The sequence below is a fragment of the Falco rusticolus genome, chromosome 5, assembly GCF_015220075.1.
Source record: "Falco rusticolus isolate bFalRus1 chromosome 5, bFalRus1.pri, whole genome shotgun sequence".
Taxonomy (NCBI): Eukaryota; Metazoa; Chordata; class Aves; order Falconiformes; family Falconidae; genus Falco; species Falco rusticolus.
In genome coordinates this window covers 22858415-22873881 of record NC_051191.1, presented here as the reverse complement: position 1 = coordinate 22873881, position 15467 = coordinate 22858415, and the positions used below count along the sequence as shown (strand labels likewise).

Below are 15467 nucleotides of genomic sequence, written 5' to 3'. Positions count from 1 at the left end.
AGCAGACACACACACACCCTCCCCACCCCCCACACCCCCCACACCCCCCGATGTTGTGCTCTGGAAGCCCTCAGTGTGGTTTCTCATGCTGTGATGTTTTTGTAAATGCTGCAGCTCATAGTTGCCACGTACAGCACTACACGATAAAAATTAAGACACTTTATGTGAAGCTTTGAACACTTCTCTGAGGGGAAGCTGCTACCTTATTTAGACTGGCAGAACCAGAAATGAATCTAATAAAGCTGTAGTGGAAGAGACATGCAGGAGAGAAAACTTGTTTCTTCCCACTGGGAGGAACTTCCAGCCCACCATCTGGAGGAACGAGGGACTAGTCCCCTAGGATTGCTCAAATATTTTTGGAGATCCAAAGCAAATCACAAGCTGTAGTTTGCTAACAAACTGAGCAGTGCTGCAGAGGGCCAGAACAACTTTAACGGCTCCTGATGAATGTACATTGTCACCTGCAGGTGATGCCTTCAGAGGAATGAGGTGTCACCAGAGCTGCTATGAGGTAGCTGCGATCTGAATTGCTAGCAGGTGCCATTAGCCATTCTAGCACCCCCAAGCACATTGCTTTGTTTTCCATGGAGGTTTTGCCTCTGAAGAGGGAAATCTCCATTATTGGCCCTCCTAAGCCTGCAGAAACATGAGCTCTCATGAGGGATCCATATTTAAGCATTTGAGAACACACTGCCCTCTCCTGCCAGGACCACAAGGAAAGGAAGGATCCAGAAGGCAAAGCTTTTTGCTGAACTTGTCCTTAGGGGCAAGAAGGCAGAAGTGTTTGAGAGGTGAGGAAGAGTAATTCAAATTCTTCTGAAAGTTGGTTTGCCCATAAAAAAAGCAAGGTCAAGGGACCTGCACAGGAGATTCAGTTCTTGGAAATAGAATGGCAGGATGGACATCACCATGAGCCTATCTTCTGGCCAACAAGATAGCAACTGTGTCTCTACCAGCTAACAAGAAGGAAACACAAGGTTTCCTAGTCCTTGTGGGGTTCTGGAGAATGCATATACCAGGTTACAGTCAGCTTGGGAGCCCTCTCTATTGGGTAACCCAAAAGAAGACCTATTTTGAGTGGGACCTTGAGCAACAAGACAACTTCAAGCATATCAAACAGAAAACAGCTTGTGCGGTAGCTCTCAGACCTGTCTGGACAGGACCAGCTGTGCAAAATGTGCTTGACACTTCAGCTGGGGAGTGTGATCATCTGGAGCCTCTGGCAAAAACATCGGGAGAAACCCGAGACTGACCATTTGGAGCCAGGGGTGTAGAGGATCAGAAGCCCACTGCACCTCAACTGAAAAAGAGATACTAGCAGCACATGAGGGGGTCTGAGCCACTTCAGAAGCTGTTGGCACAGAAGCATATCTCCTCTTGGCACCATGATTGCCCATGCTACACTGGATGTTCAAAGGAAACATCCCCTCTACACATCACACAACCAACACTACATGGAGTGAGTGGGTAACATTGACCACACAGAAAACCCAGCTGGGGAAACCCAGCTGCCCAGGAATCCTGGAAGAGATCACAGACTGGCCAGAAGGCAGGAATTCTGGAACATTGCCTGAGGAGGTGGTCCATGCCCAAGAGGCACACCATATAATGAGTTATGAGAAGATGAAAGGTGTTATGCTTTGCTTACTATAGGTCCTGTCATGTGGTAAGAAACCATCGCCAGTGGAGAGCTGCTGTGTGGAGTCCCACATGACAAGCTGTTGAGGCTACTGAAGGAGAATGTGCATCAAGTCAATTTGCAGAAGTGAAAGCCATCTAACTAGCTCTAGAGACTGCTGAACAAGAAAAGTGGCCAGTACTTTATCTCTATTCTGACTCCTGGGTGGTGGCTAATGCCCTATGGGGGTGGCTACAGCAGTGGAAGAAGACCAGTTGGCAGCATAGGGGTAAACCCATCTGGGCTGCTGCATTCGGGCAGGACATTGCTGCCTGGGTAGAAAACATGACTCTAAAGGTACATAATGTAGATGCTCACATGTCCAAAAGCTGCACCACTGAAGATCAAAACAATGAACAGGTAGACAAGTCTGCCAAAATTGAAGTACCTCAGGTGGACCTGGACTGGGAGTGTAAGGGTGAGCTGTTTGTAGCTCAATGGGCCCATGAAACATTGGGACATCCAGGGAGAGATGCAACATACAGATGGGCTCGTGATCAAGGGGTGGACCTGACCATGGAGGCCATCACACAGGTCACTCAGAGATGTGAAACATGCTGCAATCAAGCAAGCCACATGAAAAAAATCTCCCTGAAATAGAAGGTGGTGGCTGGCTTTTTTATATGGCAAGGCCTGGCAAAATGACAGTGTGGGACCACTGCCATGAACATGCCAGGGCAAGTGCTACATACTCACCATGGTGGAAGCAACTACAGGTTGGCGAGAAACATACCCTTGTAAACCATGTCACTGCCGAAACACCATCTTAGGCCTTGAAAGTAAAATTTTGTGAAAGGCAAAAACTAGTACCCCAGAAATAATTGAATTGGGCAGTGGGACTCATTTCTGAAATAACCTCATAAACTCCTGGTCAAAGAAACACGGCATTGAGCGGGTGTAACACGTCCCCTGTCACCCACAGGCCTCTGGAAAGATTGAGAGTTGTAATGGACTGTTAAAGGCTGTGTTGACAGTGTTGGACAAAGGGGCATGGAAGCACTGGGATACAACTTTAGCAGAAGCCACTTGGCTGGTTAACACCAGAGGATCTGCTAACTGTCCTCATCATGCCCAAACAAAACCCCTGCAAACTGTGGGGGGACACAAGGTCCACGCACTGCACATAGGGAAGTGTCTGGGGGAGGTGGTGGGGACTGCTCCTCCCATGGGAAAAGGCAAAGCCATTCCTGGGATTGTCTTTGCTGAAGGACCTGGGTGTGCTATTCAAGTCATTTTTAGGAACTGCAAAGGTGATAAGTATCAAATGAAGACTATTTTTCACCTTTTTATTTGAATGAAAGTTTATATGTCATTGGAGTTCTATTTTTAAGCATGTGAATTAAACAGCAATAGAAAACTCATTTTGTTGACACTTTGTGTTAACACTTCAGACAGTCAGTAACATTCAAGGCCATTTTCTCTATAGCTGATTTATTTATCTGTAGTACAGTGCAATTGAGAGAATAAGCCATGTTTCAGCCAAGGGAGTAGCAGCGAGACAGCGATGGTGCTGAGTCAGCAGATGTGTGTCACAGGGAAATGCTCAGCCTGCTCCTCGCAAGACCGCAAGACCTGGGATCCCAGCTTTATGCTGCCCCCATATCTGTGTGAGTTTCCAGCTCCCTTTAATCACAGTCCAGTCCTCTCTGCCTATCCTTCTCTATCAAGCTGTCTCCTAATTTCTTGTGTGCTTCCCAACACGCTCCAGGCTCAGCTCGAGCACTGCACTACATGTGCTGTGAGACTGCAACTGTCCCTTTCATGCATCACCTTCTCCATAAGCATAAACCAAACTTGAAGATGAATCTTTCTGCAACAAGCATAGCCAAAAGCTTGTTACATGAATCAGAGAAAGACAGTGAAAATAAGAAAAATAAAATGGAATAAAATATAATGCAATAAAATAAAATCCACAAGCACACATAAGCAACAGTGTGAAATTTCTTCAGATCTTGTCATCTCTCCACGTTAGAGCCCAACTAGACCTCAACAAGAAGTTACATGGGTCAAATTAACCATACGTTGTGCTGTAGCTGGATTTCTGTGTGCATTTATTACAGAGCACCTAGCATGGCTGTGACTAAATGTCTTGCAGAGAAAAGCAATTCCTCTCCCTGCTTCAAAGTTTAACAGCATTAACATAGTCAGATTTACAGTTTCTCCTGCATTGTCCCTCTGTTTGTCTTTAACTTGGTGAGTTTCTTCAGACAGCAATAGAGATCTGAAAGAAAACCTGAGCAGAAGCAGGCTGATCTGCAGTGCACTGCACCCCAGTTCCTCCGGTTTGACCCCATCTCCCCTTTCCCAGACACTCCCCAGCATCTCCTGTGTTTTCCTTCTGCAGCATCCTTAGCCCCTCACTTGGTTCTTTGCTTATGCTGCCACCTGAGTTCCATGCTGTAACTATCAGCCATGATGCCCTTTACATATGATTAAGCTATTACCGTTAGCTACACTGAAATATGACAGCAAGTGTTCAGCCTTGGTTAGACCCAGGGGTTCCTTTTCCATTGTGCTGGATGCCATGTACAGGCAACGGCTTGCAGAAAGGGAACAGGCTGCAACAAAATGGAACTTGGTTTCTCTGAGTGCCCAGAGAGCTGACTTTTCCTGCGAGCCAGGTGCTGGCTTAAGAAATGATGACCCAAAATGTCACTTGCAGCAAAGCCAGGTTCAGATTCTGTATCGCCAATTTTTCTTTCCTTCAAAGCCAAATGCAAAGCCCTGGACAATCACTGCTGCCTCATAGTGACTTTAACTAATATGCTAAAAAGCCACTGCTGCCAAAAAGAGGGGCAGTAATATAACATAGAGCCACTAACCCCTGCCATTGAAGTTACTGATCATATTTGCTTTTATTTCTGCATGAGCAGATTTAGGTCTAGAATATTCTCAGAAGGAGAATCTTAGAAGCTAGTCACAGGGTAAAATTAACACCTGCTGATTGACCACGATTTTAGTGATTGCATTTCCTGAAAGTAATGACACTGGGAGGAACAAAAAAAACCAAACCAACAACAAAAAACCAAAACAAAACAAAAAAGTAGCACATCTCTGTTTTCCCATCTGTTCAGAATTTACTGCTGTGGTTTCTGCCTCCGTTTTTTGTTTAAATAGTCTTTGCCCTAGAGAAAATTGTTCCTTTGATGTTGCTGTTGACCTTTGGGTTTCACTCTACATAAATTTTTTCCCCTGAAGAAGGTTCCCATCTCTGAAAAAAAAGGAGAAAAAATTAAATCCACCTCTTTTCCTTTAATCCTAGCTACATCCTACATTTAAATCAGTGCACAAAGGTAATCAGATTTGGGATCAGCATTTTCCATTTTCCCAACAAGCTTTCCTATATTAAACCAGGATTCTACAGGAATAAGCCACTCATTTTGAAAACTTGTTTCATACTTCCTCACTGTATTCCTGTAGGGTTTTGCCTTAGCTAACCATAAATTACCTTTTAATGACTCCATTATTTTGAGTATCAGGGATGGGGGTGATACTTCTGGTAGGGAACATGTGAGGAGGAAAGTTCTCACATGGGTATTTAGGATCATACCGTATAAACAATTCCAGCATTCAGTGTCTGCAGAAAATCAAGTGGCAAATCAGCAGTGAATATCAATTATGCATCTGCTGCATCACAGAGGCAGATGGCACTTTAATTGTACATCCGAAATATTACGGACAATTTTCCCCACCCCAGCCTCATTGAAATAGTGGCTTTAGCACCTAAAAATATCAAGGCAGGGTATGTGTGCAATGACTCATCTAAGCGTTCATTTCAGTTTGAAAATAAGTATCCTACCAGTAAACAAATAATAATCTCCATGATTCGTATCTCATATGCAGCAACCGTGTTATCTTGATCTAGGTAAAAACTTTTATTGCTGAAAAGCAATAAGGCGACTGTGCTGGTCACACCACTCAGCTCAAAGTGTGAAATTGTCAAAGAGTTTGAAGATCAATGAGCCAAATTCTTTTGATTGCATCTGTAGAAATTGGAAATGTCACGGAGATAAGTAGAATAATATGGATTTACACTTTCCTCCCAGCTTGATCCTAAAAGAAGAAAGATCAAATCCTCCTCCCTCAGACAAGAATGATTTTCTGCAAGGGGGGAAGTTTTATGGAACTTAAAGGGACTCAGCTACAGCTACTGACCGCAGAGAAATCAATTGACACCAGCCCACATACAACAGAATGACTCTGGCTACCCAGAGACAGTTGTGTTAATGCACAAATACCAGAAGTGTTGTGAATGCTTGCTTAATTAAAGATTATTAAAAATTAAAGTTGACTTCTCTCTTGTTCAGAGATTCTATTCAATACTATTCTGTTTGTATAGGCTTTAGCATTTAAGCCACCCCTGCTTTATTATACAAGGATTTGCTCCTGACTCCCATTAAGTACAAAACTGCTGGGTTTTTCATTTATCCGTGTGGCCCTACAGTTTTAAAATGTCCAGTAACTCTGACATAGGTTTACGTTTCATCATGCAAAATGTGTTTGGGACTAGCCACAACAGACACATTTTATTTGCAATGTGAGCACAGCTGCATCTTCCTGGGAGAGATGTAAAAAGTTAATGACTGAAATCTGTATTTGGAAGTGGTATCTCAGGTAAATCACTAAACAGAGACAAGCCAAGCAGGATCCATGTCCAAGACACCAGGAGCCTCTGGACTTTGCAGCTAAGGTTTAATTCCTGTTGGTGAATCAAAGCTGTTGGGGAAATTTCACATGGGTGATTCTTTATTTAGCTCTTCAAATGTAAATGATGCATCCAAAAATGAGAAACTCCCTAAAATGACCTAAGCACAACCTAATCAAAGAAGTCTATTAGTAAAACTTTGATGAAAAAATGGGTCAGAATATTCCCACAATACAAAAACATTTGTGTTGGAACCAATGTGAACAGCATGTTTAGTTTTTTCCTTCTTGCAAGGCAGTAGACAGCAGAGCCTGCATCTGATATTAGATACAGAGGAGGAAGAGAATTCAAGAGGAGCAATCCATCAGTAGAGGACTCTCAACGAATAAGCCTTTGCTTATATGCTGCAGAAGCACAGTGACAAAATGAGCTTCCCTACCGATCAAAAGCACAGCACAGATCTCTTCATATAGAATTATTTAACTCCTGATTCCAAAGCAAAATATCAAAGTGGCGAAAAACCACACTGCTAGTAACTTCAGCAAGTTACAAAACTTCCCCATCATTTTTCTTGTCATCACTGTATCTTCTGCCATCTGTAATTTTGTCTATTTAGAGCTGAAGTGCTTCCTCACAATCTCATTAAAGTCAGAATATTGATTTGAGGACTTTAGTCCACATGATTTGAGGACTTTAGTCCACGTGAAATATTCACCCTATTTTAAACACATGACTAGAGAAAACAGCATTCAACATAAAACTGTATGTAATACAGTAAATAAATGCTATTATTAATATCTTGCTAAATGAAGGTATTTTTTTAAAAGAAGTTTTTCATGGTTTCATTAGTACTTTCTTTAACTAGGAAATAATGAATTCTTAACCACACCAGTCTGCCAGGGGAGGAAATGCAATTAATAGTTCTCAGAGCTGTCCTTTTTTAATTCTAGCTTGCAGTAGAAATATCACCCTGCTGCTCTGGGGACTCTGGCCTACAGAGCAGCTTGAGGGACAGCACAAAAGGAAATATCCCTATAGCTCCTGCTTGATCTGGAAGTTAGAAGCCCCCCCCGGAGGTAGCTGGATAACTAGAGCAAAGGCTGGTTTTCATGGGAAGGATGATTTCGGACCATCATCAAAACCTTGGAAACTCAGTCCGAGCCTGAGGTAGCAGGACACAAACACCACTTGTCCAGCACGTAGCAACAACCACCCCATCTGCCCACAGCCCCCTAACCAGTGTCCATGCCTTGCTGCAAAACAAGCCAACGTGAGGGATCAGTCGGGGGTTTGCTCAGTCGCCCAACCTCCTGGGATTGCCAATAAGAACACAACCCGCTGCCAGCCCTTTGGGAAGGACAGCTCTTTTTTTGCCAGGTAAAGGTTGATCATCATCCTCTCAAACGCTCCAATTAATTGGTCTCTGTTTTTAAGAAAGTGCGCAAACTCTAATCCCCTGAAAATCAATATAAATGCAGAGTAATTGAGAACAGCCTTTACTCCCAGATCTCTGAGATGAGACCAGAACAAGGAAAATGGGCTTTTGAAAAGCTCATCCTAACTTTTTTTCTATTACAATAGCTTATATAACAACAGTAATAATGACCTTCACGACATTTCCTAGAGTATTAATGACCTGGGGTTAATGGCCCAAGGCATAGTTTTATGCAGTCAACTATCACATCCAGCTATTAATTACCAGGAAATACAATGTGCTTCGACCACTACTGCTCAATTAGCCTCATATTACTCAAAAATGAAAAACATATCAATCTTATTTACTGTGAAGCTGTCCTGGATTTTGTTTTAGGATATTACACTAAAAAAAGCTTGAACCTATATTAAGCCAAACATATGTTCTACAACACTCCTCCATTAACTTCACACAAATTATGGGGAGCCAAAGCTGAGTGTCTTGCAGTACGAGGATTATCACAGCCTGCCCACAGATAGAAAAATATTATGGAGCAAGGCTCTGTGTGAATTCTGCTTCTGTACTAGCAAAACCTCCCTAAAAATAATTTTCAGCTCTCTGGGGTCTGTAAATGGATTGAGAGAATGGAGGACAGTGAAGGACGTGCTGCAGAGAGCAACCCATCATTGGCAGGAGATGGGCAGTGTGTGCCGGGGTAAGGGCAGGAAGGGGAAGGGATATTCAGTTTTTACCAAATGGCATGGTGCACCAGTATCTCTGTAACCAATTTACAAAGAATATTGGCTAGATTATTTTTGCTCCTCACTTTATGTTCTCCCACTTCTGTTCACTATGTTTTAGTATTTCATGAAGGCTTTTGCAACACGCCCTGAAAACAAAGCACCTTGGGCACAAGTCCATCATTCCTGGTCAGTTATTGGTGTTTCAGCACAATCACTAGCTTTTTGGATATGTGAAAAGCTAAAACCAGGCACTAGAACTAGCACTAGGAGGTGCTGGCTTTAATTTGGGGATTACCAGTTTTAATCTCATGAAGGATGTAAAAAGCCGGTAAGATTTGATGTGTAGATCCATTCCTGTAAATAGGTTTCTGGCATTCACTGTGGCTTTTGTTTCCATGAAATACAGACAGACACTTCTGTGGGTCTTTTCATGTCTGGGAGGCTTCTCCAGACAGATAAGGTACCGCACTGCCTTCCAGCAAGGCTTTGGAAATGCCGCTTGGTCTTAGGCATTGCTGCTGGACAAGCATGTGCTAACAGGGCTCTCAGTAGGACCACCTATTAAGATATGACCCTTCAAAAAGGCAAACAGGAGCCTCACTTCACCTGCTTTGAGAGTTTCAGCTTCAGGCCAACCCAAGAATTCACTTAAATGAGAAAATTCATATCACTTGAAGGCAATGACGGGTTCATGTTAGTTTGATACTCAGCACTGTTAAAACCTGTTCATGAAATGACTGGTTTCAACTAATTTCTGCAAGTTTCTGTGCTTCTTGACATTTAAAAGTAGAGACAAATAAGACGTGGGGGGAAAAAAAGTATGCATCTTCCTGGAGGGGTGCAGGAGAGCAGTTTACCCAAGGTTCGCCAGCGATGGCAGGAGTGGAAACATCCATTTCCTGGTGGCTGTGGAGAGCTGGGGACAGCATGCCATCTGGGGAGAGCCCACAACCTTGGACCATTCCCCCTGACTGACCCCACATCCCTCTGGAGGCTTCTGTTTTTGGCAGGAAACATGAAACTAAGTGGCTGGCTCTGGTGCTGGTGGACTTCATGAGAGCCCACAGGACCAGACACCGGAGCACAACCTACAGGGTACCAAATCACAAAAATCTGCATTTTCATGGGATGTAACAAGGAAGGATCCACGCGAAACTGCGGTATGTCTCTGAGCCCTGATGATCTGACCACATTAGCTTGTCACAAGGCTGGATTGGTGCCACACTGAGAAATTACGAGTACAGTAATTATGGAAGTATGACATTCATAATCAGAAGGCAAAGAATTGAAAAATTGCAATTGCCTAATGTTACAAGTACTTCCTATGTGATAGTAGCTATTCATAGCCTTGCATTTTAATTGTGGCAATTACAGCACTTTTGTTTTATTTTCGTTTATGGATATCAGTCAAGATTTCCAATGCATTTTATCTTAAAAAAAGTCAGTGACTTTATTCTTTTATACATTGTCAAACAGAGTTGTCATATTTAGTGATCTTTTCAATCTGATAATATGTTACTTTCCTCATAATTGTAGAAAGGCTCCAATTAATCATAATGACCATTTACTCAAGTGCTCACTAATTCTCTTCTACAAATAGCGATGCTCTATAGAGTCATTAAAAAAGAATAAAAATCAATGGTCACATCTCTGATGAGATAATTTTATCAGTCATTCAGAATGAGCAGCTGGAATAAAAGGCATGAGCCATATTCATAATAAAAAAAAACCCAGATAATAAACCAGTAATCCCTCTTACTCCTGTTTTAAAGTGTAGTAATAAATGGGAGAATTCAGATATGCAAACATTGTTGTCTGCTTCTACAGCACATTCACGCAGAGGGACAAGGAAAAGAAAATTGATGGCATGCACTAGAGCAGGATCGAAGGGAAAATGCTTTTGTCGTCCTGCAGCTCAGATAGGTGAAAAGGTGACATCCACCACAGGGAAGCCAAGAGTAATCCCAGGGAGTGTTTAATCTCATTCAACTGAATTAAATCACTGTGTTTGAAGTCTTACTACAAGTTTAAAGAGGCATATAGTAAAGTTCAGATACAATCCAGTGCTACAGGGGAACTGATAAACAAGAAACAGATAAACTCCCGGTCCACAGTAGCAAGTAGCCACAGAGTGCCGAGCAGGAATTTGCCAGCCTCATCCCATCCTCTAAAAGAGCAACTGGCCCAGCTCAGCCCTTTGCTGCTCATGAAGCCCATTAGCAAACTACTGCCTGGCTGGAGCAAGGAAGGAGCCAGGAGACAGGGATTCCTGCCGGCACAGCTCCTCCCTGGCAGCCTCCAGGTGCCGCAGCGCATTATCATCTCCCACCCAGACCGTCTGGGAAGGCTGCGGATGGAGCCCACACACCTGCACGGCGGAAATATCTGCAAAAGGAGCATGGAACGGGCTGCATAATCACTCTCCCTCCGCTGTTCAAATATCTCCACAGACCTCATTTGGGGCATGACGCTGAAGAGGGCCAGATGTCAGCGGTGCAGCTGATTCCTGGGGGAAGGCGTTATTCATTCCCAAGCAATGCTGTTTACACCCAGACACGTGCATTGGTCACGCACTGCTGACAAGTCACACTGCTTCAACATCAGATGAGAGCTGCATTAACCTCTACACGTGCAATGGCAAGGAATGAGTAGGGTTTTTTTCCGTGGAAGGAGCATGCCAAGTGCAGCTTGCCTTCCAGGTCAATGCGGTCTGTAGGTAAGGTCGCAGCAAGGAGGTTTGAATGTCAAGGGCTTTTGCATACTGTCAACATAGAGATAATTTAAGCCTGAGATGAGAGAGGCAGAAAATGACCTCATCCTTCCACTGTAACCTTGCTGCTCCCAGAGGTTTTAATATGATCCTCCAAGCTGAGCTGCTGCAATCTGTCAAGAGGTTTGAGTGGGACAGAACATAGCTTTATGGTATGTGTGGGTCAGTCCGAGGTCTAAATGGGTCTTAGAAGCTCTGTATCTTCTTAGTTATCAAATGTGCCTTCACAAGGGCAAACTTTTGCCATAAAAACTTAGCAATCAAACATGTGAAATGGTTAATGAAATACCCAGAACATTGTCAAGTCCAACACTTCAGAAGCCAACCAAGCAGGGCATGGCCCTTGCAGCATTTTGTAAGGGTACATTTAACCCCCTGAGCATGTTTTAAGGGAGTTCTGACAGAGTTCAGTGCTACATTTCAGAATGATCAGATCAAGGATGTTCACATTGTTTTGAGGACTCCAGCTTTGCTTGAGGTATGGAAAGGTGATTCAGCAGAACCCTTTTTAAAAGGAGGGGTGGAAGCACAGCAGCAAACTGGGATTTTCAGTGGAAAAACACTCAGATGCCCATTATTTATGCTAAAGTTTAGAAATGGAGCAGTCACGTGTCTTTGTGTTGCAGGTGTCTGCTTTAGACATCCATTGCAATGCCTTCAGCCCAGCAGAACAAGGAAACACCAAGGCTGGCAGCCCTGATGATGGGCCGGTAGGCCAATTTCTCACTCTTCGTCCTGGGCATTGTGAATGCCACAGCCTGAGTTAAAGGCTCCAAATTCCCTGTTGGCAGCCCTTTTCCCCTTGAACTATAGAGATAACTGAGTCCCGTGTAGTGAAGGTCACCTAAGATCTCTCACATGCGCCTTCATTCCAGCCTCAATTTGAATGCAACTCAGACACAAAAGAATGAGTATGAAAGCGTCACACAGTCTCCTAAAAGGAAAGATGCTCCTCCAAACACAAGCAGTTACCATAATTTACAAGCACACTTGTTTTCTAAATGGTACATTGTTATTTCTTCAAGCAAAATATTTATATATACAGACCAGAGAGAGCAAAGCTGGATGATAAATACGGGGAAAACTTCACTTTGATGGAGGGGTGAGAGGAGCTAGCTTTTCTGGAAACAGAAATCATGCTCCTCTACCATTTTAAGAGCATCTTGGATTAATTGGTATACACTGGGCTGTATACCTTGCTCATCTGAACCTCCATTGTCATAGAACACAGATTAATTAGTGTTAGTTGTTATGACCTACGGTAGTTTGAAGGTCAAGTCCCTAAGATCTGTTTTCATGAGATGCAGTAATGCTGTCTCAAGAGACACCAGGTATCATAACTTACTGTGCTGTTAAAATCTGTACAATCAATATGTCTGCAGCTTTAAAATTTTACAATATACTAATAAGATAGACATAAAATCCTACTGGCACTGCACTTACTCCCATCAGCATTAATGATCTTAACACGGCAGGTGTTATCATTCCTAACAAGACATGGTATTTGCTATTTCATACTTAGATGCTCCCTCCTTTTGGTTCAGAGAAGCTGAGGAAGCTCTGTTTTAGTGATCTGATAATGCTACAGGCACGGCAGAGCCACTTTGGGCACAGTTCAGCCCAGTTTCCTCCATGCGGAACCAGGCAACGTCCTTCATCTGCTGCTATCTCTCCAGCAAGATAGAGAGTCCTACAGACCCAGCACAATCCAGAGTCATTTGTAATAGAAGTCATTTACCAGAATGGACAGGTTGTAGGTATATTTTCAGATTGTAGGCTTTTTATGAAAAAATATCTTTATGTTAGGAAGATGTATGTTTAAGACTGAAATTCTCCTTCATTGAGCCTTTTCCCTAGCCTGGGAGGAAAAAAAAAGATAATTACCAAACCCAGGAAAAAATACCCACCTGAATATTAAACAGGCTAGAAAACAAGATCACACCAAAACCAGATTCAATTTAGATTATTTCATTGTATGGTCAATATTTTCTCACTAAGCTGAAGAAATACCTGTCCACCTAAGACTGCAGGTTTAATGACATTCTCTGGCATGCTGATGGCTGCACAAGCAATGTGCAGCTCTCCGCTGACCAGCCGTCTGGGAGCTGGTTTAGGCCATGTCAACTCCATGTCCTGAGTAGCATTCACCAGGCACAGATAAGTAATTGTGAGCTGTCAGCACGGCTGGCACCCAGAAATGCCACATGGTCCCATGTGCAGCTCTCCCTGCTGGGGCATACTGATGCTAGATACCCATGTCCTATAGAAGGTCCTCCTATAGGAAGGAAACCTTACACCCTGGAGGTGTCCATCTTTCTTAACCGAGCAGAAAGGAGTTCAGGATGAGCAAACTCCTGATCTCAATCACTCAATTCAGTGCATCAAATTCCAGGGAAGTCAATTAATGATGCTCTGCCTTGGTTCCTTTACCTGCAACACAAAGTGCTTTGAGGTCCCCCATTGAGAAGGACATACTTTCAAACTGGATATGATGCAACGCTGCCAAATGCTGCTGCTTAGCAGGTCACATAAAAAGTGGATGGTTGGATGCTCATTCTGCATCCTACTGCAGGGGGAATGCAGTACTGAAATGGTCCTCATTGCTAAAAGAAAACTCTTTCAATGGAGAAAGCCCATCAAAGTACTAAAAGCTACTTCTGTGGGCTTCCCAAAGACATCTAATCCTTTAATCTCTGGAGGGTGGCAGTTTTAGAAGAGATGCCATTATAGCTGCTCATTGTAGGATGAATTATGCAAGAATTTATTATTGATTCAAGGGGAGCCTGCTCAAGCATGCAATCAAAGCCAAGGCAGAGCAGAAGGGAAAGGACAAGGTTTCTGTAGTTAACTATATAGTTCACAATCCAAGAAAAATCTAAGGCAAAAGAAGCAGTTCACAAAGTAAGCGGGGCATTTGACATATCAAATCATCTTTTCCACACCCATGACCAGCCTCAAGTACCAGACCCTCGTGGAGCAGAGCCCACAGAGTTACATGAGTCCTCTCACAACCCAGAAACACAACCCCACCATTACCCTCCCAACCATCCACAGGGTCAAAGGCAGGAGTTCCTTTGGCTGTGGACCTCCAGCCCCAGCCAGCCTGTCCACATGGGGCTGGGAGACCACAGCAGCCCTGCCCAGGGTTATGCCCAAGGTGGGGAGACCCAAGGGGTCCAGGTTACAGGCCAGAGCTGTAGAAACACCCGACCCAACTCAAAATGACAACTGGAGCAAGGCCATGTAGCCGCAGAAAGCCATGTTCTAAGAGAGAAAATTTGTGGGCAGCTTGGCACTGTACCAGAGTTTGACAAGGTCTGTTCAGGGAGTACAGAGATCAGGGAAGAAGAGGTTTAACTTGGGAATTAAGAGGGTAGGGAAACTAAAAGCATATATAGCCCAAACAATGACACAGGGATGCCAGGCACCCATCAATTTACCTTTGAAAGAGAAATAGAAAGAGGACATTTAAAAAAGCCAGGAAGGCCGGAGGTAAGCAAGAGGAAATGAAATGAGCTTACACAGCAAGTCAGTCACTGGCAAATATAAAATGAACCATGCAGAACCTTAATAGCATGTTTAGCATTTTGAGTAATGGACATAAAATTTGTTTTTCTCAACTTGACCTTTGTTAACAACCTTAGGCACTACAGGGCTATTACCCTGCAGCGTTCCCTTTACTAAACTCATCGTTTCTCTTAGTGCTAAGGACCATTTCCTAATACAATCAGAAGAGAGATCACTAATAATAATTACATAAATATAGATACAAAATGCATATATCTCTATGCTCTCACACGCACACGCATGTGCACAGACATATGCTCTTTGCTTGTAACAACTCTCCAGCAGAAATATTAGGGTGACATTTAGGCAGAAAAACACCCAGCAGAGATCTTACACTAAAATCATCCCTGGTGCTGCTGCATAGAAAATGGCAACAAGAGTAGGAGAGAGCAAAAAGAAAAATGAAATCAGTAAAGCTAAACAACTCTCTAATACCCCACCAAAAGGGTTTATTTTAATTGCGGCCGGACAGTGGCATGTTTCTGGGCTGAGCCACGTGTTTTGCTAAATAATCTTCTTTCAAATATTATAAATATGCAGAACTTTGAGAAGTAGGTCAGTGGCTCAACATGTTGTAGCAAATAGATAAATACTAGTCATTACCCTGTGGACTGCAGTCGGTAGCAGGTCTGACACACTCTGCAGCTAGT

At 43.3% G+C, this 15467-nt stretch overlaps 1 protein-coding gene and 1 long non-coding RNA gene across 3 annotated transcripts in view; one reads left to right on the top strand and one right to left on the bottom strand.

Moving 5' to 3' along the window:
- LOC119149417 overlaps nucleotides 1–6450 on the top strand; it is a 28636-nt gene extending 22186 nt beyond the window's left edge. The window contains exon 3 of the long non-coding RNA XR_005104684.1: nucleotides 5725–6450. This is a non-coding gene — a long non-coding RNA (uncharacterized LOC119149417). The remainder of the gene's footprint in view (nucleotides 1–5724) is intronic.
- The window catches only part of FRMD4A (FERM domain containing 4A), a 386235-nt gene that overhangs the window by 369310 nt on the left and 1458 nt on the right, over nucleotides 1–15467 (bottom strand). The gene's annotated exons all lie outside the window — the stretch shown is intronic.